We start from the raw sequence: 23,450 nt of genomic DNA, 5'->3' as shown, positions 1-23,450 counted from the left end.
GCCTACTGGACTTGTAGAAAACTCCATTACATATCCACACTGGCACAAGAAAATGTCAAAAATAAGCCCCATCCTGTACAGTTCAGCATTAACCTTTCACCTATGAAAAAACTGACCTCCATGCAGTCATTCATTTGAATCTGACACACCACAGAACCTTATCTTTAGTGAATAGAGACAGCTGTACTGGCAGAAAATAGGAGAGAACAGGGATGGATCACATTGGCAGAGGAGTGTGGAGACTTCAGTTTGCAGCTGTAGGGCTGAACAAGATCAAATGGAGATATCCCATTTTCTGCTGTGCATGGGAATAAAATTCCAGGTAAGTGCTAACCTCAGGGGAAACTCTGGGAGCTGTACATGTGTTTGGGTGTCTCTCTGGTGCGGGCTAATGTCTGCACAAACATTGTATTACAAACCTCCTCTGCAGATGACAGCTGACTTCACCATTTCCCTGCAGGGATGGGCAGTGCGGAGCCACTGCCCCGCTGCAGAGGAGGTCAAAGAGTCTGGCAGCCAGCAGACTCTGGGCTGTGGGAGCAATGAAGGGCCTTCTGCTCCTCAGTAAAGCAAGGGGAACTGGAAACACCATCTGCTACTGACAAACAGCCTGAAATCAGCTTGGCCAAGCAGTACCCAGGAGTCCTTAAAGAGCTGGCTGAGTGAGCTGCTGGCCCACTGATGCTCGTTCATAATCTCTGCTGCAGCGCTGGGGCAGGTCCCAAGTACTGAAGCTCTGAGTCCAGTCAGCCAAGATACACAATGATGAGCCTCATAAATACGTGCTACTTTGATTGACATAAATTCCAGGCAAAATAATGGAAAATCTGATACAGAGTTCAGTTCATTAAGCACTGAAGAATAGATGGAATACTAATCTTAGTTAAGGCACTTGTGTATAAAACAGGTGCTTCCAGCCTTTTATTATTTGGCATGATTCTAAGCTTGTTTGATAAAGCTGCCTGCATGGCTGCAACACAATGTCATTAGATTTTGATAAGGTTTGAATTTTTCAGGGTTCTATGATATGAAGATGTGTAATGTCAGTAGTACATCCATTAAAATGGCTTAGCAGAAGCCAGGCTGGTGGGTCCCTAATGGGATCCATCTGAGGGACCTTGAGGGAAATATTTCTAATGGGCATCTACAGGGCTTGGTATTAAATCCAATGGGTTTCCATATAGACTGCATTTTAATAGAATCAAATATAAAATTGTACAAGAAATTCATGCCTGACAATGGGATGTTGGGTCCTAGAAAGAAGTCACAGGAGAGCTACTGCTATTATCCCACAGTAAACCAAACAGGAATTCCTCTCTGTGCATTAGAGGTGAACAATGGGAATACTTTGCACACCCCTGGGCTGTCATTAAGATATCAGAAAAAGGTGGTGAAGAAATATCCACTAGCAAGGATCTGAGGGCTGGACAGTGCTATACGGGGGAAGACTGGAAAGTAGGAAGTTTGAACCTAATTACTGTAACAAATAAAAAAAAAGAAAAACTGAGAAGTTGACAACTGTGCACAAATTACTGTTTCAAGCAGAGACTGTTGGTGCTAAAGGACTCTTTAATCTAGAAGAAATTCATGACCAGAACTAATAGCTGGGAGACATATGCTGAGTAAAATCAAATGGGAAACAAAGCCCACATTCTGCACAGTGGGTGATGGATTACTGAAACTGGTACCAAAGGAAGTGATGGAGTTTCTGTCAGGATGGATCCTGCAGGGCAGAAGAGATTTGGGTAGAGGACACTCTCCTAATCACTAATAAAATACCTGTTTGAGTATTAAATAAAAACTCTTATTTCTCCAGACTGCTTAGATGAGGTGCCTTTCACCTACTTGCATTTTGTCTGAATCAAAGTAAGCTGAATATCCCTGAGTGTCATGAGAGAAACTCAGCCAAGAGAGGCAGGCAGCTTTAGGCCTGGGTTACCTACTAAAGAATAGAAGTGTCCTAGAGCAAGGAGACAGAGTTGTTTAAATATAACAGGAGTTGGCTGCTGAAAATACTTACAGGGTCTATGGCTACAGGAAACAGATATTGTTCTGAGTTGATATTTCTGTGTACATTGGCAGTGGAGAGGAGGAGAGCAGGTTCATCTGCCCATCAGGCAGACATCACACAACAGAATGCCTTAACCAGAAGAAATTTCCTTTGTCCCAAAAGCTAAGACAAGCTCGTGTACTCTTCGTCTTATTCAGGCTTTATGCTGATCTTCCACGAGGAAAAAAGTCTCATATGAAAACAGCTGAGACCAGTGGTATCTTTGCAATTTGGTTTAGCTATGGAGGAAAAACCCCAACCTCCTCCTATCCCACAGAAGCCCAGAGGAAATGGATTTTCCTTGTGAGCAGTGGTTAACAAATCAGAATAACAATGTTTTGGGTGTATTCTGTGAAAGTGATGAGTCCCTGCCAGTAAGAAACCCAACCTACTCCTCAGAGTGCTGTTTGCAATGTTGATCTTCATTTTTCATTCCCCTTGAAGCATGCCAAGGAGATCCAACCCTGAGTCTGCACACAGCTCTGGTTGGGATTCACCGCGCCGGGAATGTCTTTGATTAACGTCCCATTGTTACAGCAGTGGTTCCATGCTGCAACACTTCTGCTCTGTGGTGTCTCCAGCGGGATGTCCAGGCACATGCTAATGGGTAAACAGCTTCTTGAAGAAGCAGCTCTGGAAGCAAGTGAGTAAAGAGGGAGGTCTGTGTGAGCAGACGTGGACAGCACAGATGATGGAGACCTGGTCTGCCCTGACAAGGGAACTGAGGAGGTTGTTCCTGTCATTCTAAAGCAACGTCTAAACAGATTGACTGTCAGGGCAGAGCAGGGTGAGTAGCTCAAGTGTGGATTCTGTCTCTTACTAAGGTGTAGGTTCAGGCTGAGTGGGCTGTGCCCAAAGCACAGGAAGGTGCGGTTCAGTGTGTGGGAGTATCAGTGTGTGCCCACTGAGGAGGGACCTGGCACAGAGGAAAAGTCCTCAGGGACAAGTGGCTGAGCTGCAAAACTGAGTAAAGGCTCGGTACAGTCTGGAGTAGGTTAAGCAATGGCAGGAACATCCCCTGCTCAGGATCTTACTGGTTGGCCCCCAGCTGCAGCTGAATGGCTAAGGAGAGAAGCCTTGGAAACATGCTGGAAGTACAGCCAATGCCCCTACCATATGTGTCATAAATGACACAGGCCTCTGGACATATCCTCCTTTGATTACTTCTTTGAAAATCATTGAGGTATTCTGGCTACTAGAATAAAGTGAGTTCCTACACCCACAGGAACTGCCAGATCACTGCTGGCAAACTCCAATTCAGTTGCAGGGTCCTTCTCTTCTGGCAGAAGTCACCCTGAAGAGAAGTTGTCCTGCACACACTTTGGTGGAGCTGAAAAGAGAAGTTTGTCCAGGCTCTAGTGGGGAGCACTGTGAGGGGTAATTCTTGCAGCACAGAACCTTCCAGACAGGCAGCAATGGTCACACCATGCTTTCTGCCAGTCCATGCTACAAAAACACCTCCCATCCCTTCAGATTGCTCTCCTGCAAAACTCCATTTGCACTTTCTGAGAGAGCAGCTGGAGCAGGCAGATTTTGTGGTGAGAAGAGAGAATGAGGCAGGAGTTACACAAGGTCACGGCTGTGCCTCTGTCCCTGTGTGGGGTACTGAGCAGTCTGGAGCAACAAGAATCCAACCAAACTGCCACAAAAATTCTGGCCATCCTACCATCTCTAATCAGTGACCAAGACAGAAACAAGGCCCTCTCCAATTCAGCCTCTCCAATTCAGCCTGGGCCTGGAAGAATTCAGGAAAAAACTCTTACCCTTCTGAGAAGGACAGGGTTGGGAATTGCTGGTATGCTCAGGAGCTCCCCACCCCGGAGAACAACTGTCCCTTTCACTGAAGTTTATTGCCACTCTATTTTACTCCTAAGACTGTTCTTCTGTGTCAGGTTGTGTGCAGTGTCCTAAATTGGCTGCATATAAATATGTTTATTCGAGAATCCAAGTGTGTGTGGAGGGAAATGTGTACCTATGTGCAGACAGGTTTAATCCCTTGCTCTTCCAACCACATCCCCACCTTTTCAAAGGGCTGAAGAATGTAGAGGGAGCAAGAAAAGGAAAAGTCACTATAGTGGAAGTTCAACAGTACCTACACAGTCAGGCTATACAGTGGAAAATAGCCAGATGGCCCATTTGCAGCACAAGCAAAGATGTTTGCTTGCTGGAAAGCATTTTCTGTTCTAGTCTATTTTAATTGACTCCCATCTGCAGTTTTTCCTGTGGCCTTTGCTTGCTCCAGACCACGTTAATCACCCTTGTTGCAATTGTGGTTTTTTTTTGTTTTTGTTTTTTTTTTCTTTTCTTTTTTTTTTTTTCTTTTTTTTTTTTTTTCTTTTGGTAGGGGCAGATGGGTCGTTTTAAGCTTCCTTCTTCCTCAGTTTTGGAAAGCCTTTAGTACACTTACATTTTGCTTCTGGCAGCTAAAAAAATGTCACTCATTACCTAGAAAATATACCTGGACATAAATGCATGTCCAAAGACAATATTTCCTCTAAAATTATGGCTATAAAGAGGCTCCTGAGCAAGAGTTACATTCAGCTCTCTTTATTTAGTCTTGGATTCTCTTTCTTCAACTGGTTTTCCATCCCCATTTTATTCCCCTTCAGGGAATGGACCTTAGTTTTTCTAGGACATGTTGTCACCTCCATCCAGCCTTATCTCAGCATTATTATTTTCAGGTACCAGCACTTGAGAGACCAGGGGTTTGATGAGGAATGAGGAGACCCCATGACCCAGCAGGGGCATCAGGAGAGCACATCCTATGCCCCTGTAGGTTTTGAAATCAAACAGTGGTTTATCCTCCCTGTAAACATACAGACTGCTCCTCTGTGATCTCTGCAACCAAACACTTTATTGTCCCTCTGTGTGTTCTCAGCCTCTGTGCTGGACTCAGGGTTTTTCAGTTAAAAACCTCAGCCAGGTCCAGGAAATGGGAGGGAAGGAAGGGGAGGTGGGTGAAGTGAGTGAGGTGAGCAAAATCAGTTTTATTTCTTCTTCTTTTCTTTTTAAATAAGGCAAAACTTTGGAACAGAAATATGGCAATAAATGCACTCCTGTGATTTTTCATGTTTTTTCAGCTGTAAAGAAAATAAGAGAAATATTCCATTCTGTCTGGCTTCCTAACCATTCTGCAAGCTCTTTATGTGCAGAGCAGCTTGGATGCTGCTCCTGCCTGCTCAGTTTCTGAAACTATCCCTGCAACAATAAAGTTTTTTTTTTTCCCAATCAAAAAGACACATGGCAGCAAGTGCTCAGACATTTTGTCATTGAGGCATGTGGTCCTGACTGCCCTGCAGCACTGGCTGCCTGGATTGCTCCAGGGGATGGCAAACTGGTGGCACTGAGGCACTGTAAGTGCACAAAACAGAGAATATTTATTGAAGATTAGGGATATTGTGATGTTTCACCTCAAGCCTCAGCTGGCTCCTGTCCTCAAGCACCTCTTGCCACTGCAGGTATGGACATGGTCAGACACAGCTCTGTTGATGCACCCTGGTGATGGTACCAGGGTGCCTTTAGCCATGTCATGAGCTCCAGAGCTCCTCTCTGTCCTCTGACACAGAAGGCCAAAGCTGGTGCTTGCTCTACCCTTTCCAGTGTCTTTATGACTTCTCTTCCAATAAAACAGTTGCAGCCTGTTGCAGTCTGACTGTTTATCTGATTATACTGCTCACACTCTACAGGAAAAGCCAAAGTGCCCAAGGCTGTAGGCTCATGCTTTCAATGAGCAAGATGCCAGAGGAAGTCTTAACAAAAACTAAACAGTCCCGTGCTAGGTTCAGTTAGTGATCCAAGCTCAGACAGATGGGCTGGAACAAAACTCCCACTCAACACAAAAGGTTTCCCAAGCATTTATCTGGTATCTGCCACAGAACAGCTCTCATCTTCCCCTGATGTTCATTGGTTTTACCTTGTATCTCCACTGATTTCAGCAACAAGTTAAATACACAGGCTCCAGGACAGCAGAAGCCCATACCACCAGTTATTCCAAAACTATCCCTCTTGCAGGAAACCAGAACTGCTAGTGGCAGGCTGCCACTAGCAACACCCACCATGGTAATTTTTCTATCCTTCAAGGACAGAGAAGTTGCAAAACACCCACTATGGCAAGAAGATGACAGCTGGAGCCTTTCAGGCAAGGTGTGGGATCAGCACCAAGCCCTGGGCTGCCATGGCTCCAAGTGTCTGCTTGATATGGAAAGCCAGAGCTACACTCAAACAGGCCCTGGAGCCTCCGAATTCAAGGGAACAATGAGCCTTTGAGACTGGTCGAAACTCACACTCAAAATCTGCTCTAGTCCAAGAGGAGGAACTGAAACTTCTAAAAAGCAGTTAATCTCCTTATAAAATAGGTGTCTCAGCTGAGAACCTTTAAAGAGGAGCTCAGACTTTTCTGTCAGCTAGCAAGGGAGCCTGGAGCTAGCTGTTAGGCATCTAATTTTTAGAAATTGGTGAGTGATTATGCACTTCATAAAGTTTTCTTATATCTTGTACACTTTTTCTGGACCTGCTGTCAGCCTTAAGTGAAACTCCCCCAGACATGGGAAGCAAAATCAGCACAATACAAAAGAAGAGAAACCAGATTCTCCCCAGATGTGAGGTGTGAAGATGGCAGCTTGGGCCATGACCCAAGGAAGTCAATAATCAGTCCTTCAACTGGCAACTTTTTCCATCCAAATGCACTGGCTCACTATAAATCCCATGAAAACCACAAAAGCTGTTGTTTCTGTGCACCTAGGATCTGAGCTGCCAAAGCACAGTACAGAGGAGGAGGAAGAAAAGATTGAGGAACCTGGAAAATCCTCTGAGGGAGCTTGTGTAGGACAGGTAAAGCTTATCTGAGTGGCAGCATCCACTTGCCCCCACCACAGGATGTCCTGTTGCTCTGCTGGAATGTGTGGATGATGCACAGGCTGCACTGGAGATTTTCCCTCGTGCAGAATTTGACTTCTCACTTGGAGAAACCTCCATCAGGAGAATGCTGGAACCTCATTTGGACAAAGATGTAGCCTTAACAATGAGAAATCATCCCTCTCTGGCTGCAGATCAAGATGTGAGTGTGACTACAGAACAGCAAATCTCTGCAGTGCTTCTACGCTGGCAGAAGATTCCAAAGAACCATGGAATGGTTTGGGTTGGAACAGACCTTACAGGGTTCATGGACAAGCCTTCTGCTCTGACCCAGCTCAGCCCTTCAGAAGGATGGCTTTCCAGAAAGTAATAGTGTTGAAACCATGTTTTCTTAGAGAATCTGTAGGCATGGAGATCTAAATCTTCACAGACTCTGCTCATTACTGCCCAGATTGGTAACTGTTAATACTCTGCCACCCAAAACCACCTTGGATGCTCCTAAGAAATACCATGTGGAAGTTCACCTAACAGGGCAGTGGGTAGCACTGGAAGAGACACTGCAAACCTGGTTCCTGCCAACTTCACAATGATTTTTCCACATAGACATCATGCCAGTGTGGGATAACAACAACCTCAGGAGGCTCAAGGTGAGAGCCACAGGACCCTGTGTGCGTCTGTAGGGTCTCTCTACACACTGTGTCACACAGATGACATGTTGTGGCCCCATGGCCCCATTGCATTAACGTCCCTTCATGGGAATGGGCACCTCTCACAAGATATAAAACTGCAGCAACCTCTGGCTAAGGACACTTTCTACTGATGTGCTACACACATCAGACCCCACCTTGATCTTTGGTGAGCCTGTCCATGCTGGGAATGCACACAGCTGGTGATATTAAACCTCCTCATAGTGTCACACCTTGGTCACAAAAAAGATAGGTGAGCAATCATATCCTGTCTGGGCCTTGACTTAGAGAGTACAGCATGCTGCTGGTGCTCAACAGCAGTAAAAGCAACCTTTCATCCAACTTGGAGGAAGACCTTCCAGCTTCATCACAGTCTCAGTATCTGCCTCTTTTTGCTCCCCATTTTCTCTTTCCAAAGTTGGCACCTGAAAGTTTTCTCTGCATTAATTCCAGACATTGTGTAAACACTGTGCTTAGATTTACTTAAATGAAGCTGTTTCAGCCCCAGTTTTCCTCCCAAGTAGATTTCCTGTCTCATAAATTCAAGACATGAACAGTTTCGTTTTGCTAGGAAGGTGGAATCTCAAATTGATCCTCCCTTTGGGATGACCTGGAAGACAAAAGGGCAAATGGCACAGGAGAGGGCCTGGAGTTTTCTGGTTACTGGCTGAAAAAGGGGAGCCATCCTGCCATGTGCTGTTCAGGATTCAGTGCCAGTGCTCCAAGGACTTTTACTATTTGCCATAAATAATCTGCAACTTTTGAAATCTACCAATATCTTGGCATTTTTTAATCTTCATAACTCCAGAAGATGGAGAACAATCTTTTCCTACTCAGCAGATCACTGGCATTTTCATTGGAGAAGCAAGGAATTACTATTTTCTCCTGTACCCAGATCCTTAAAGTATTTGTGACTCCTTAGAAAGGCACATGCATATCAAATGTTCCCACACATTTTGTGCAAGGCAAGCAGAGGAAGTCCTAGGAGTAAAAGAGCTTTTCCTCTCACCCTCTACTCACTGAGACTTCAGGTAATTTCTCTGGCAGCAACGTGAACCCCCAACCACAATGCAAGTGTGAGTTTTGCCACTGCTGCTGAAGGATCTCACACACATTTGACATTTAGGTGTCAAAAGAAGGGTCTTTACCAGAGCACTGGGGTGGGTTTTCACCAAAGTAGTCTGTTGTCTGGGAATTATATGATCACTCAGTTCTGAAGGTACTGGGCTCACTCTGCCTTCCACCTTATGGAGAGGGCACACAGCACAAAGAGACCACAAGCTCCACATTCAGACTATAAATGAGGGTTTTGCTGCCTTGGCTGTGTTGAACAAGACTCTCCTACTTCTCCATTTCCTCTGCCAGCAAACCTCTGACAACTAAATTGAGCACAAAACATCCATGCCAGCTTGTATTTCTCCAGGAGGTTGAATGGTACAGGAAGGATTAAGGAAGAGAAGCAGCTTTTCACTCCCATCTCTGGTTCTAGGAAAACTTAATCAATGGCTGGGCATTGCACCCCCTGAAACTGCCTCATGCACGACAGCAGGAGAATGGTTCGCTGTCTCCTCTCATTTCCTCCTCGACCAGCTCTCCCAGACCACTTTGTCCCCCTCTTGACAGCTTCAGCAGTGGTGAAAGATTTTGTGGACCATGGACAAAGCGCTGCCTCTTGGTCCCGTCCAGGGATGGAGCCAAGCAGCTGTCGGGAGCTGAGCAGGGGCAGTGCCCGAGGCTGCTGGCTGGCTGTACAAACCAGGGGCTTTCCTATAAGTGTGTGGACGGCTTAAGGCCCTGTTGAAATCTCACCAGATAATCTCTTTTTTCATGTTTTCCCTTTATATTCATCCCCAGTCACTCTCCCAGCCATTGCCATCTCATGGCACCTGGTAGTCATAGAATGATAGAATGGTTTGGGTTTGATGGGATGTTAAAGATCATCCAGTGCCACCCCCTCTGCACCCAGGGACACCCTTCACTAGACCACTTTGCCCAAGGCCCTGTCCAACGTGGTCTTGAACACTTCCAGCCATGGGGCATCCACAGCTTCTCTGGGCAACCTGTACTGGTGTCGCACCACCCTCACAGGAAAGAATTTCTTCTTAATATCTGATCTAAACTCCCCTCAGTCAGTTTGAGTCCATTCCCTCATGTTCCTGTCCCAAGTCCCTTTCCAGCTCTCTTGTAGCCCCTTTAGGTCCTGGAAGGTGCTCTAAGGTCTCCATGGAGCCTTCTCTTCTCCAGGCTGAACATTCCCAGCTCTCCCAGCCAGTCTCTAAAGAAGAAGTGCTCCAGACCTCCGAGCATCTTCATAGCATTGCATGCCTGCACATTTCCTTCCCTTTTTTTGTGTGCTCAGACTGTTCCTGTACCAGGAGACTGTTCTGGTGTGCAGTGCTCTCTTCACTCTTAGCTAAGACACACAGTGTGTGTTTAACTTAATTTAACTGGCTCAGTCAATAAGTCCTCTGTCTAATTTAGTACTGCTCCGTTCCTTTTGGGGAACAGAGTGCAGTCAACTGCCCTGTCCTGCACCAGTCATGCCAAGGGGATTTCTCTGTGCAGGGAGCACCGAGGGATGCTCAGCTCTCTGTGGTAGGGGCACTTCCATTGGGCACGAACACTCATCCACTGCTCCTATTCACTTGTCGGGTCACTTTGTCCAAACAGTAATTCCTGCCTTTGGTTCAGACTGTCCTTTTCTTCTTGGGAAGAAACCAACAGGGACTCCAGGCAGAAAATAAATCTCTCTCTTGTGTTTTTCTACTATAGTGATGCTTTAGAACAAAGCCAAATTGTACAACGGAGAAGAAACCACGACAAGAAAGAAGATAAGGACAAAATGGTTCACAGCCAAACAAGCTTGTTTTGGGGCTGCCACAGAGAAGGACCATCCATCAGAGACCTCAAAAGCTTTAAGTCCTATTTTATGAGACTGGCAAGAGAGCTAGAAAGAAAGGAGTGATGTGATGGAAAAGATGCCTAAGAAATTGCCCTTTCTCAGCCTCTGACCCCTCCCTCCAGTGGATGTTGTTCTCTGGGTGATGTATTCACCCAACCAGGAGGAAAGGTAATGGGACTCCTCATCACAAGAGAATAAGTGACAGAAGAGTTTCAGTTCCTTGCCTTGAGATTCTCATCTTGGCTAAGGCCAAAATTCAGCAAGAAAACCCTTCAAACAAACACTTCCTGAAAAAAGCAACAAAGATAAAAGGATAACATTTTAATCATATTGGACCCATTGCTCAGTCCAAAACCCAATCACAGCCTTTTTTTTTTTTTTTTTCCCCAAAGGAGATCTTAGTGTCTTCTTGAAACTCTGCCCACACTGAAAGGTCTGTTCCCTTCAAACACATGGTGAAACTACCCTAAAGAACAGAGACACTGCGCTGGAAATACAGACAAACTCTTTGACCTGAATGTACATTTTATATATGGAGATCCTTTAATCTTATAAATCTTATAAATGGTTTTAGGTATGGTATAACTTAGGAGAAAACTGTGTGGATGTGACATTGAAAGAGAGAGCACGAGGAAGACAATTGCCCTCTCCAAAATGGGTTTCAGTCTAGGGTCAGTGAATGAATATCAATAATGTTTTCATTACAGCTCACATCTCTGGGCTCCGCTGAATAACCCCAGCACAGGCAGATGACAGTCTCTGCCTTAGAGATCTTGGAATCTAGAAAGGTGCTGCTGGCCAAGCATAGAGAGACCAAATGTGAATTTGTGGAGACCACGGGAATCCAAAAGCAAGGCTCTTACATGAAATATAAAATTATTCTGTAAGGTGTAGACTGTGAAGGGAAAGAAATGTAACCTTAACACAAGCCACAGACATTTGGAGAGCTGCTGCTGCTAAGCCCAAATTTGCAGTTTGCTAAGCAAAGTCTGTATGTCATACCTTCAAAAAGAGAAAGTGAGGTATGGAGAAAACCCAAACAGCAATTAGATGGGAAAACCAAGTTTTCTGAGAGGTAAATAAATAAGATGTGGCTGAGGAAGAGCTCCAAAATGTTGTCCAGTGTTTGGTGAAGCGTTCTATAATGGCAACAGAAAATGTTTTTCCAGAGATATGTGGAACACCTTAAAACCAACAGTGCCCACATTTTGAGGCACAGAAAGGCACCAACACAGATCCCCTTGTAAGCAGAATAACTGCCTAGCAAAGTGTTTAAAATATGCACATATGGTCCAGCATTAATAGAGGAGATGTGAGGTTTAAAATGGACCCTGGAGCATGTTGTGCTGGCATTTTAACTCAAATATGCAACAATACTAAGGGAAACTGTATAAAAGTAATTTTGTTTTGTACTATTGGCATAAAAGATCAATTCAAAGGCAAGTAATAATTATGATTTATTTTAACCTATCTTGTCATTCTTCCAGTAAGACAGGCAGGTAAATTTTCTGGGGGCCAGATCCAGTTACCACTGGAATCAGTAGTAAAGATGCCATTTACTTCTGAGGCTGGGAACATTAATCCCAAATTCTTCTATTAAAACCTAGTCTAGACAGGTAACTGCTTGCAAGTCCTGAAAAGACAGGAGGGAGAGCCCTCAAAAGGATGTCTAAATCCCCAGAAGCTGGCACAGAGAACACTGCATTCAGACAGAAGAAGTATTGATTCCTTAAGACAATATAGCAAGGAAAATGCTCTATGGCTTTTACACACAGTGAGAATTGGATGAAATAATACATAACATTTGGGCACTGTCACAAAGCAGCCTGCAAATCATGGAAATTCCACAGCTGCAACTGAAGAGCCATCACAGCATTAGTGGACATTGATGCACCACTGAAATAAACCACACAACAGGGGAGAAGTTCAGAAAAACAGCTGACAGCTAAATGTGCAAACCAAAAACATTCTCTGTAACATTTAGGATGAGCATTCCTGCAAGCATGTTGAATGAGTCATGCTTTCAGTTAATGATTTTTAATGAAAGCAAAATGGGAAGGTGAGGGCCTACAGTGATAATAATTTTGGCCCCTTAAGTTTGGTTCATACAGACTCCAGCCTTGTCCAGCCAATATCTGGAGTCAAGTCAGTATCTTGGACCTCCTGTGGGCATTGGGAATGTACAAAATCCATGCTGGACATCCTCTCCCCTCAGGCTGTGAGCCCTGTGCTTGCCCTCTGCATGACTCAGTGAATCTCGTTCCCACCATCAGGATGTTGCAAAAGGGAATGAAAACTAAAAGCAAGTATTTCGGAAAGCAAGAGACACCAGACCCACTGGACATTAACAAATTTAACAGATTGCTTCTATATGGCGCTTTCAAGGATCTTGAGTACAAGATTTGACACTGCAGCAAAGGGTATAGTGCTCTCTGAGATGCTGTGAAATGTCAAAACTGTGTAGTTAAACTCTGATGGTTGCCAAATTGTGCATGGTATTTCAGAATTTAGAGATGCAAATGGATGAGCAAGGCACATAATGGAATTTGCAGAATTGCTTCTCTCTGTCTTTGGTTACTCTGCTGTAAAACTGGCTTTGAATCCCTAAAGCAACTTCTGGGAAAGGACTGATTTTATAAGGGAGATAAATCCAATCAGCTACCTGAGTATCTAATGACCCTTGTACCCAACCAGTTTAGTAACATTATTGTTTAATTATACCCAACAGCACAGAAGAGAAAGACATCTCTGATGGGTGAGGTACTGCATGCAGATTTACAGAAAACCAGTCAGCTGCACTTGACGTTACAGAACAGAAAGCAATCCAGTTGGAGAGCAGAAGAAACTGGAAATGAACTGTGCCAGGGTTGAAGAGAAGGTGCCAGCCAATGTATTTATCTTCACTTTTGCCAATACACACAATGGAGAAATGAGTAAAGCTTCAGTGTTAATCTGAGACTGAAGTGTGAGAAAGTTTCCATTCCAAGCATAAAAAACCCAACCTTCTTGTCTTTTCTGCTAGACTGTGATTCTGAAGTTCCTAAAACACTCTTTCTCCATCAATACCTGAGCAGATGAGGTGCCATTGAATATGCAGGAGGAGTGGAGCACCTTAGCATCTAGGAAACAAAGGGCTGAGCATAACATTCATAAAGTACATGTGTTTATGTCAGTTCAATGTGCTTATCCAAGTAGGAGGCCAATGGCAATTGCATGCAAATAACCAAAAACAAGAGCAGAAGTGAGGTATCCTGTGTGGATTTAAAAGCTGAAAAAGAGCAGTGTGATATTCAGCAGAGGCCAGCTCACTTGAGAACTTATTTCTCAGGAAGGCTTCATAGACTGCACTGAACTTCAAACTATATTTCTCAGAGGGGTGATGTTGCCTGGGTGAGATAATTCAGGTACCTTTTATGTGCCAGTGGGAACTGGAAGCACAACATTGAAGGCAAGCTGAAATAGAGATCTTGGTTCTCTCTGAGTTCTTTGTGTCTGTAACCCACATTCCCACCTGGATATGGCAAAAGAATGGCCAAAACGGTCCGAAACACATTCATGTGCTGATGGGTACAAAGGAAGTTGCATGTGCCTGTCTCTGTGCTGATATGGGAATGATTTTGCAGATGAAATGGGTACAGCACTGAGGAGGAGATCAAGGGCATGCTGGGGTTGGTCTAGAGCATTTCAAAATTTTGGACAGATTCAGAGCTGAGCAATGAAGACCCTTCTGTCCTCTGCTAAATACATCTCAACATTATTGGTGGTGCTGAATCCTTTCATGTGTCCTGTGACAGGCAGGAAGCCACACAATACGACTAGCAGGTGATCTCTGGTGTAAGCAGCATCAAGGTTTTTTCAGGAGACAAACTGCAGGGAATCTGGGAATTATGAAGGCACAAGGATTTTGTCTGACTCTGAAAATGTGGCTCCTGGTCTTGAAGGACACGAGGAAGGGTAACAATCCCATAGGCTGGCTGGCTAAGCAAAAGGGTGATGCCTCACAGTGATGGTTGCAGGGTAGCATTAGCTCTGTGGCCACTGACCACCCTGTTTTTTGAGAGAAGGCCCAAGTATCAGTGGTGAAGGGCTGAGCTGGGAGCCCAGTGTCCCTCTCTGCACAGTGCTGGTGTAGCAAGCAATATTAGCAGAGTAAGAACCCTGCACCCTGAGGGGATCACTTACATATCAATTACTATGAGGCAGCAGGGTATTATTTATACAATAAGTGCTATACAAAACAGCAGAGCAATATTTAGAGGGCAAATACTATGGACAGGAAAGCTACAATTTGTTCTGCACCAGCAGGATGTTCTGTGCACTCCAAAGTGCCAGGCAGGATGAGGGTGATGCTTACATGCCAACTACTGTATGAGGACAGGTTATTATTTAAGCCCCAGATACAATGGTAGGGAAAGAGTATTATTTACTAACCAGACCGAATGCCATAGCAGCAGTGGCAGTAAATGCATGGTATAATTTACAACACAGGAAAAGTCATAATTTGCAGACCAGTTATTACAGATTGGGAGGGTGTTTGTTGTGGTAGAGCACTGAAGTATTACTTTGAAGCCGAGCACTATAGTGGTACAGGGTATTATTTATACACCAAACACCAGAGAAACTATTTTTTTGGGGTTAAGTAACAGTGGCAGTTAATAATTTATATGAAAGCCATTCTGTAATTTCCAATATGTAACCTACATGATTATTTCAACCTTGAAACTGTGGTACAGATGATGTAATGTTAATTACACTGAGATCTACAGCTGCTCTACCACAGGACTGCTAAGCTGGAATAATCTTCTGCAGTCAGTAGACTTAGGCCAGCCAAACTACTGAATCTGCCCTGCCCTGTGCAAAGCCTGTGGTGCCTGGGGATTTCCAGGGGTGTTTATCCCTGACCCTGTGCAGGATCCCAGCAGGAGCTGCAGGTTTTGCTGTGGATTACAGGTTATTCAATCACCAGCACAGTGACTGGTCTCTCAGCAGAGGTGCAAATAAATGATGGATGGGAGCTCCAGCTGGAAGGGATCAGCAACATTTTCATCTGTTTATCAGCTGCTGGCTTTTGCATTTTTTTCCAGACACCTTTCTCATCCAGTCTGTGATCTAACTCAGGCAGAAGATGTTCCTTGGTTATTTTCTTTTAGTTTCCCCTACAGATTTTTGTGTCCTGTCAAATTATTCCTATTAAGTCAAATCTGTATGTCCTACAGACATGACAAATGATTCCTTTTGTCTTTCAGTGGTTGCCTACACTACTAAATAAACAAATAATAGAGTGTCCAAGTCTTCTGCCCACTGCTAACCAAGGGCACTGAAGAAGCCAAAGGCACATGGAAATTGCCAGAGCAGATGAAACCAACGGTGTGTGTTCAGACCAGTATCCTGTCTTAGACAAGGCCTATATTACCAGCTTCAGAGCAAAGTTCTCATCATTGAAAAATAGGGGGTAAATTGCTGAGGAGGAAGTTTCTTTTAACACGAGGCATTTAGTGGTTCCCTTCTGCCTTGAAGCATGAGTATTTACATTCCATATTCTCCCGCTAATGTACACTAGGTTTGTTTGGCATGGCTTAATAGACAATTTTACTCCTCTCAGGCCTAACCCGTGAGCACTACCCTGCCAGAAGAGATTTCCTGTCCTGATCACTTCATCCCCATGACATGAGGTGGCTGCTCTTGCAGATGCCCTTTTGTCTCTTGCCACTTGATGTGGGCTCTGTCGAAGTGAGTCCCTTTCCTTCAGGACCTGCCCTACCCTGTTATGGGCTCATCTCCCCCACACCCAGCTGTGTCAGGAGATCCCTGGCTCCCAGGTGGCTTCCTGATAACATGGTGGCAACCAGGACTATCCAAGTGTTCAAGGGTCATGTGGTGCCTCACTAATATCATAGCAAGCACCGGGGTCAAGCTGTCCAGACCTGCCTGTCATGGGACATCCCCTAACCCAAGTTCCTCACAGCAATAACTGCTCCTTTCCATCATAAGCCCCCAAGCAATTAGGACATAGTGACAACCTGGCAGGAACTGAGCAATGAGGTAGGCCTATTCATTCACCTGAGTTAATTTTGGGTCTTGTCCAAAATTTTCTCTACTTCATCTGCCCCAGGTATCCTCTGAATTGATCTATAAAGTGTATTCTATGGAAAAGCCATTAGTTGCATAAAGCCTTGGTTAACATAGAGAGCAACTACAAAGGTGAAAACCCAGAGGATTATGCTTGTCACAGGTCTTTCATTACCCTACTTTAATCTCTTGCTCCCTTCTCTCAGCAGAACTCTTTCTGTGGCTCTCCTCCTGCCCAGCTCCCTGGCACATCAAGGGTTCCCCCTCAGCCAGCCTCAGGGAAATCCACAGGCAAAGCCAGCTTCCAGGCTACTTCCACACAGCGTGTACAGCAGGAATGGGGTCCTGGTGGCTTCTGGACATCACTGTGTGAGCAAGATGCTCAAGTCACAGCATCTCCCTTATCCTTGCTTGGTCACAGCAGCAATGACACAGCTCCAGCTGCCTCCATCCACGTGCTGGAGCCTTTGGGAGCATTGGATCACTACAGCCGATGGCACAGCAGTTGGGCTTGTAAAGCAGGGGAAGGAAGTGGGAGCAAGGCGCTCCATGGGGCTGCTACTTAACACCTCAGGGCATTCAACAGCTAAAAGCACATGGAGGGTCTTGGGGTGCCCAAGCAGAATGGTTCTGGTGTTTCTCATCCTTCCCCCACCCCTCTGCTCTCTGCTCTGTATGGAGCAATCATCGGGGAGGGGGGATGTTATGCAAGGGAGACGTGGAAATTTTCCTTAAAAAAAGGAAAGTCCAGTGAAAAGCACACGGAGGAAAAAAAAATCTCGGTGTGAAGCGTCTCAAAAAAGACTGCGTGGGTAGCGCGACAAAACCCCCTGCCTATTCATCAGGCCAACAAAAAGCTTCTTTAGATTTATACTGTGAGCCCATTGAGAGGGAGGGGAGGGAGGCAGCTCACACACCGCCCTTGTGCACACAGCAGAGCCCGCAGACCTGCCCCGCACACACAGGCTGGGCTGTTCTGCCCGCTCACAAGGAAGCTCTGAGTTCTTAAAAGTAAACTGTAAGGTTTCCGTTGTTGCACTGGGCTCAAGTATTTTTTTTTTTTTTTTTTTTTTAATATATAACAGCTCCCTCTCTTTGCCGTCCCTCTCTCTCCTTCACTCTTTAAACAGCCCCGGCTGCTCTGGGCTGCTCGGCAGCCGTCGTGCGCTGGCTCCCTATGTGGTCCAGGGCCGCTATGAACACAGCTTTTGTTACTGATGCTGGGAAGCTGCCTGAGAGCAGCACACACAGCCCGGCTTGTTCCACACGTGGAGGCTGCAGAGGGCTCGGGGAGGGGGGGAAAGGAGGAGGAGGCGGAGGAGAGCAACTTGGGTTAGGATGTCTTGTGGAAGAGCAGCCGTCCCACCACTGGCAAGGGAAAGGGGGAAGCAAGGAGATGGAGGCGGGTGGCGGTGGAAAAGATTCCTCAGGCAGCTAAGAAAGGTCCCGTTGATTTTTAAAATGGGACCAGCTGGCCCTCCACCAGCCCACGTTGCCGCCGGGTGTCAGTCAGCATGGGAAGGCACTGAAGTCACTGGGTCCGTGCAAGTTGCAGATCTGCCCCGGGGAGGGGAGAGGAGAGGAGAGACCAACAGTGGAGTGGATTTTGGAGTTCTGGAGTTCCTGATCATTATGTGCATTCCTGGGTGAGACCAGAGCACTTAACAACAATCTAACCTTTTTTTCATGTACATTCATTTGTTTCTGTCTTTAAAGTGATATCATCCATTCTTTTTTCCTTTAAACCCCTTAATGTTCCTCACTTATTTGGAGTGTTTTACACCGATGAGCTGCAGTTTGCTCTGATGGAATCTAAGTCTGCTGAATTTTGTTTAGCGTCCTCTTTTCCTTAGTAAGTTTTTCCCTCCACCTCTTTCACACCCTCAATTTCCTATTCTGTCTGCTCTCTTTGCCCATCCATCCTCCAGGCCTCGTGCTGCTGTCAAACCTGGCTACTGTACATGGAGGTGATTATATGAAACATTAAACAGCAATTCAAGTGGAACAGATGGAGCGCCCCTCCAAAGACTGCCTAGGCTGCAGAAAGAGCTCAGTCTCTGTCCCAGCCAGTGATGGTGGGAGGTGATGCCTCCCCTTTTCCACTCCGACAACAACTCGAAACATCTCAGAAAGAGGCTGTGTCCCCTTTGACCTGTCAGACAGATAGAGTCCCTTCAAGCCAGCAGGAAAATATAACATCAAACAACCAAAGCAAAGAAAGGAATAGTTCAGCTTCCAATAATGCCTTTGCAGGATTTGAAATCCCACAAATTTCAGTCCCCAAACCACTGGCCCCTCTGCCCAGCCAACATCCTTTACCAGGAGCTTATAGATGGAAACCAAAGTAGTGAGGAATGCTAAGAAATTCCTCTCTCCCAACTATTTCATTGTGGGATGTTTCCCCCTTTCCACATCTGGCAAAGCTATTTTAGAAACCAAGGAAAGCTTAACAAACTGACGTCTTTTTAGCTAAACAACTCAAAAGGGAAAGGTTAAAATGTACTCTTTATTCTGTGTGCAGAGCTCTACTGAGCACAAGATGTAACTGAGAAATCTTAAGGAGTAGCAAATGAATGGAAAAAAGTAATTTCTGATAGAGATTCTGACAAATAAAACCTTTTTTTGCTCACTCTACTTCTGGAGAAGAGCTCAGCTCCCTGAAAACTATTGCTAAAAATATACTTCATCTGTGAACGGCTTTGGAAAACGGGCAGGTACTGAGGAACACCCGGAGCAACTCACTGGAAGCAACCCAGGGGACTCTGCCAGCCACCAGTCCCTGACATCCTCACGTAAGGGGAGAGCTGTCAAACCCTGGGCACCTTGTTCTTTTCATTCTTGTTCTGAATTTGCCAGCCCCTCCAGAGCTCAGCACCCCTCCAGCTCAGGGCTCACCCTTCGCCTGCCCAGTGGCAGAGCAATGACACCGAGCAAAGCTATGACCACAGGAAACCCCAGTGCTGGTTGGGACACTCGCCACAAATCAGCAGGACAGCAGCCTCCATCCCCAGAGCTCGGGAACAGGATCAGACACATCACCCTGAGCTCCAGCAGCAGCTGAAATCCACCACAAACAAACACCGATGGCTCGGAGGGGGAATGGGGATAACCCTGTCCCTGCTCTCCCACCTCATGGTCCTGACTGTGGGATCTCTGAATCCATCCTTCTTTCCCTCCTTCCCCCGAGCCAACCAACAAACTTGGCACACAGCTGTTGCCCCTGGCTGTGGGTCTGCTCCCCATAAGGTGTGGGGTGCTGGTGAGGACCCATCGTGCCGAGGTGAAGCCCAGGCACGGGCTCCCCTTCACAGCAGCGCTGCTTGCAGGAGGGAGAAGCTCTGGCTCAATCAATTTTACAACTTATCTCACATTTCTCTTCTGGTTGCTCAGCAGGGAAACAACCAATCCACTGAGAGCCTGCCTCTGTAGAGCACTTAGGAAAGTTAAGGAAAAGACACCAAAGAGAGAGAAGGGAGGAAAGTGCGATACGTTACCTTTAACAGTTCAGTGCAGTGCTTCCAGAATCTAAGTCCCATACACCTGGCAGAGAAATGAGGTCTTTTTCAGCGTTCAAGAAGTAAAGAGCTTGCCACTTCTTGCTGTTACTGTATGTCTTCTTCACAATCTCCAGATGAGTTTTCCTGCGTTTTTGGTTTTTTTTTTTTTTTTTCCTTCCCTGGTTCCCCAGAAGAAATCAAAATTCCCTATGTGGTATTTCAGGTCCTTTCAGGCAGTGGCAGCAGCAGCAAGCTTGAAGAGTAAGTACTGTGTGTGAATGGCAAAAAAGAGAGAGAGGGTTTCAGACCACATTAGCTGCCACTGGCTGCAAAAGAGACCATCAAACTCCTGTCAGCCTCCTTAGATACCTCTTGAAGAGCTGGCACTCTGAGTGTATTGGATCCTCCTCTGGATTTTAGAGTAAAGGTAGGCAGGCATCCAGGGGGCAGGGGGAAATAGGAGGGCTTATGGACCAAAAAGGAAGCCCAGCCTCTTGGAAAGAAGGAGGAAAAAAAAAAAAAAAAAGCCCAAACCAAACACCCAACCCAGAAAAGAAAAGAAAGGGAAAAAAAAGCATTACTGAAAAAAATACTGTAAATGGAGAAAGCTGAATGGGGAGTGGGGGATTAAATTTAGCCCTCTGGTTTGGAAGCAAACTGGCTGGGGCACCACAAGTGGTTGAGAAAGAAGAAATAGTTTGTGTAGTAAAAAGAGAACGTGGTTTATGCAAACTAAAATAAAATGAAGCTAATTAAGGAACCTGAGCAAAGTATGTGTGTCTGCAGTGCAGTCATTATCACTGCAGTCTGAGCAGAAAGGAGCAGATCCACTGGGAAGCCCAAAACCAGCAGCAAACAGGAGAGTTCAGGGAACTTCTGCATGGCCCCACTTGCTGCTGAGGTAGGGAAGCAGGTGATGGAGGGAAGGAAGGGATGCTCAGCATTAGGAAAAGGGAAGCACCTGGAGCATCGGTAACTGATAAGTGATATAAAGGCAGAGGAAAAGGCATTTGGGAATAAGTGTGCTTAAAGGTTATTTGGGGTGAACTGGGGAGAAATGGAGAGCTTGTACACACACCTAGGAATGGTGGACCCTGAAGAGACTACCCCAAAACTGAGGAGGATTCATAACTGAATCCTTGGCAGGAGTGAAGTTGTGAGAAAGTGCTGAGAGAACTGTAATGTGTTTTCTTTTTCTTTTTTTTTTTTTTTTTTTATTCAGTGGGGCTGCTGGTACCTTTGAGACAGATAAAAAGCTGTGACTGGGGAGGAGGAAATGGGTCTGTGACTGCAGACCTCGGCTTGTGAAGGGGCCAGATGACAGCTGGGAGCAGGTGAGAAACTGCTGAGGTGTTCACAGTTGAGAAAAGCACTTTTGTTAGAAAAATCTGTTGTTTCTAACATGGAAGAGAGCACCACCAGCCTCAAGTAAAGTATGAAACTGAGCACAGGCAGGTCCCCCTGTGCACCAAAGCCACATGGCTGCCCTCAGTATCTCTCCTTTCATTTCTCTTTTAATATGATCTTTAATATCTGCACTTCCTGCTCTTTTCCCAAGATCCTGCTTTTCTGTCTGATTTGTGATATAATAGTTTCTCCTCTCTCCATAAATTATTTTGGTCCCATGCCTCACTTCAAAACTTGCTTCCTTGACTGCCTCACTTTTTAACCTGAGGCTCATAACCACCAGCCCTGCATCCATCATCCTGACAGGTAATGCTCCCAGACCACAGAGCATGGAGCCTCACTTCTTCCTGCAAGTACCTTATTCCATCTCAGAGATTCAATACCAAATTTTGGTTGTGAATTTCCCTTTGGATTACCCTCTCCACACCTTTTTTTCCCCAGCAGTGCAGCACTAGATATCAATTTCAAAACTTTCCAGGTGCCCATCTGTTAAAAGTCCAAATGGCAGTGAGGGAAAGCTTTGGAAAGGACACTGGAAAGGACAGTGTCTTTGCAACCTGAAACACTGCTTTTGGTGCAGCCCAGGACCTGTTTGGCTTTCTGGGCTGCAAGTGCACATTGTTGGGTCATTCTGAGCTTCTTATCCACCAACACCAAGTCCTGCTCCTCAGTGAGAGTAAACTCTCAATCTGTTCTCTGCCCAGCCTGTATTTGTGCTTGCTTCCCCCACCTCACGAGCCTGTCTGTCTATACGAGCGCTGTCTGTTCTTATCAAATTTAATTCTTCATCTGCTGAGATAAACCTGGGCCCTACTCAAAGGACATTGGATCCATCCAAGGGCTGCCACCACCTGCAGGTGCTGGGTGGGCTGGGACAGACAGGGCTGTGCAGGATCATCACCTGCCTCCCCCCAACACTAGCTGGGGTGTTTCCTCATGGCCAGCACAGTGTAGCCATGGCAATGAAAGGAGACAGGCAAAACACACTGCAGATGGGGCATGACAGCTCATGCTCCAGGCAGGACTCGGTATTTCCAGCTGGGTATAAAAGACACATAGACAGGATCTATAAAATGTGACCTGGCTGATTTTGCTCAGACTCACGTACGTGAGACACTCTGAAACAGCTCATGCCTGACCACAGCCCTTTCTCCCCGTAACATAAAGATCTTTTGGGAAATGTACATGTTTAGTTGTTTTGCTGTGGAATAACTGAGCCCTCTGTACCCTCTGCTGCTGCCGTGGTTTGGCAAAGAAAACCTCATTTGAACCTTTGGTGAGCTTAAGCCAGGGAACAGAGAAAATTCCACTTCAGAGCTGACCAGTTAGGAAAATGTGATGCTCCACACATAGTGGTTTCTTAGCAGCTTCAGGAAAGGGATAGAAACTGTTCAGTACCTGCTGGCTGTCCCAGTTTTTTTGTCTGCATCAGGAAGGATTGGAAAAACAGCTAAATATGTTCAGAGAAATTGTGATTCATAAACTGCTCTCATGTTTGTTTGTTCTTTAAGCTGAGGAGTGGCCAGGTCAAAAAAAAGTCACATAGATGACTTTTGTTTTTTGTTTAAAGAAGGAAAGCAACAGTTCATGGCTCTTTGAAATACAGGTAACACATTGCAAAAGTGCTTGCAGTTAGGTAAGATTTTTACATGTCATTATAAAGTTAAAAGGAGGCTTATGTCTATTCCCAGTCAAGTTTAGCCTTCAGGGAGCATGAATATTTGAACAGAGAACAAACCCTGTGGCCAAGTAAAAGTAGATAATAGCTTTCCTGTGAAAACTATTGAATATCCAGAATTTATATAGTGGAAGCAGTCACTGAATGAAAATGGCCAGAAAAGGGAAAAACACCAGACAGAAAAAGGTTGTGTCAATTAAGGTGATAGTCGCAGTTTTTCAAAAACAATCAAAGGTGGGCTTGGGTGGGTTTTCAGCCGAGAGAGAAGGAAAGAAAAAATAAATAGAAAAATACTAGAATAAAGAAT

General features: G+C 45.4%; 1 protein-coding gene across 2 annotated transcripts in view; it reads right to left on the bottom strand.

The window, feature by feature from the left end:
- The window catches only part of ACAN (aggrecan), a 47,550-nt gene extending 26,981 nt beyond the window's left edge, over positions 1 to 20,569 (bottom strand). The window contains exon 1 of one of the 2 annotated variants that reach the window (XM_068203730.1): positions 20,056 to 20,569. The gene's annotated coding sequence lies outside the window, so the exon portion shown is untranslated. The remainder of the gene's footprint in view (positions 1 to 20,055) is intronic. The other variant, XM_068203729.1, reaches the window with a different exon arrangement.
- Between the last annotated feature and the right edge of the window lie 2,881 nt (positions 20,570 to 23,450).

Source organism: Anomalospiza imberbis, chromosome 13 (assembly GCF_031753505.1).
Source record: "Anomalospiza imberbis isolate Cuckoo-Finch-1a 21T00152 chromosome 13, ASM3175350v1, whole genome shotgun sequence".
NCBI lineage: Eukaryota > Metazoa > Chordata > Aves > Passeriformes > Viduidae > Anomalospiza > Anomalospiza imberbis.
Note: the sequence above shows the minus strand (reverse complement) of the source record. Positions and strands in the feature narration are given on the sequence as shown.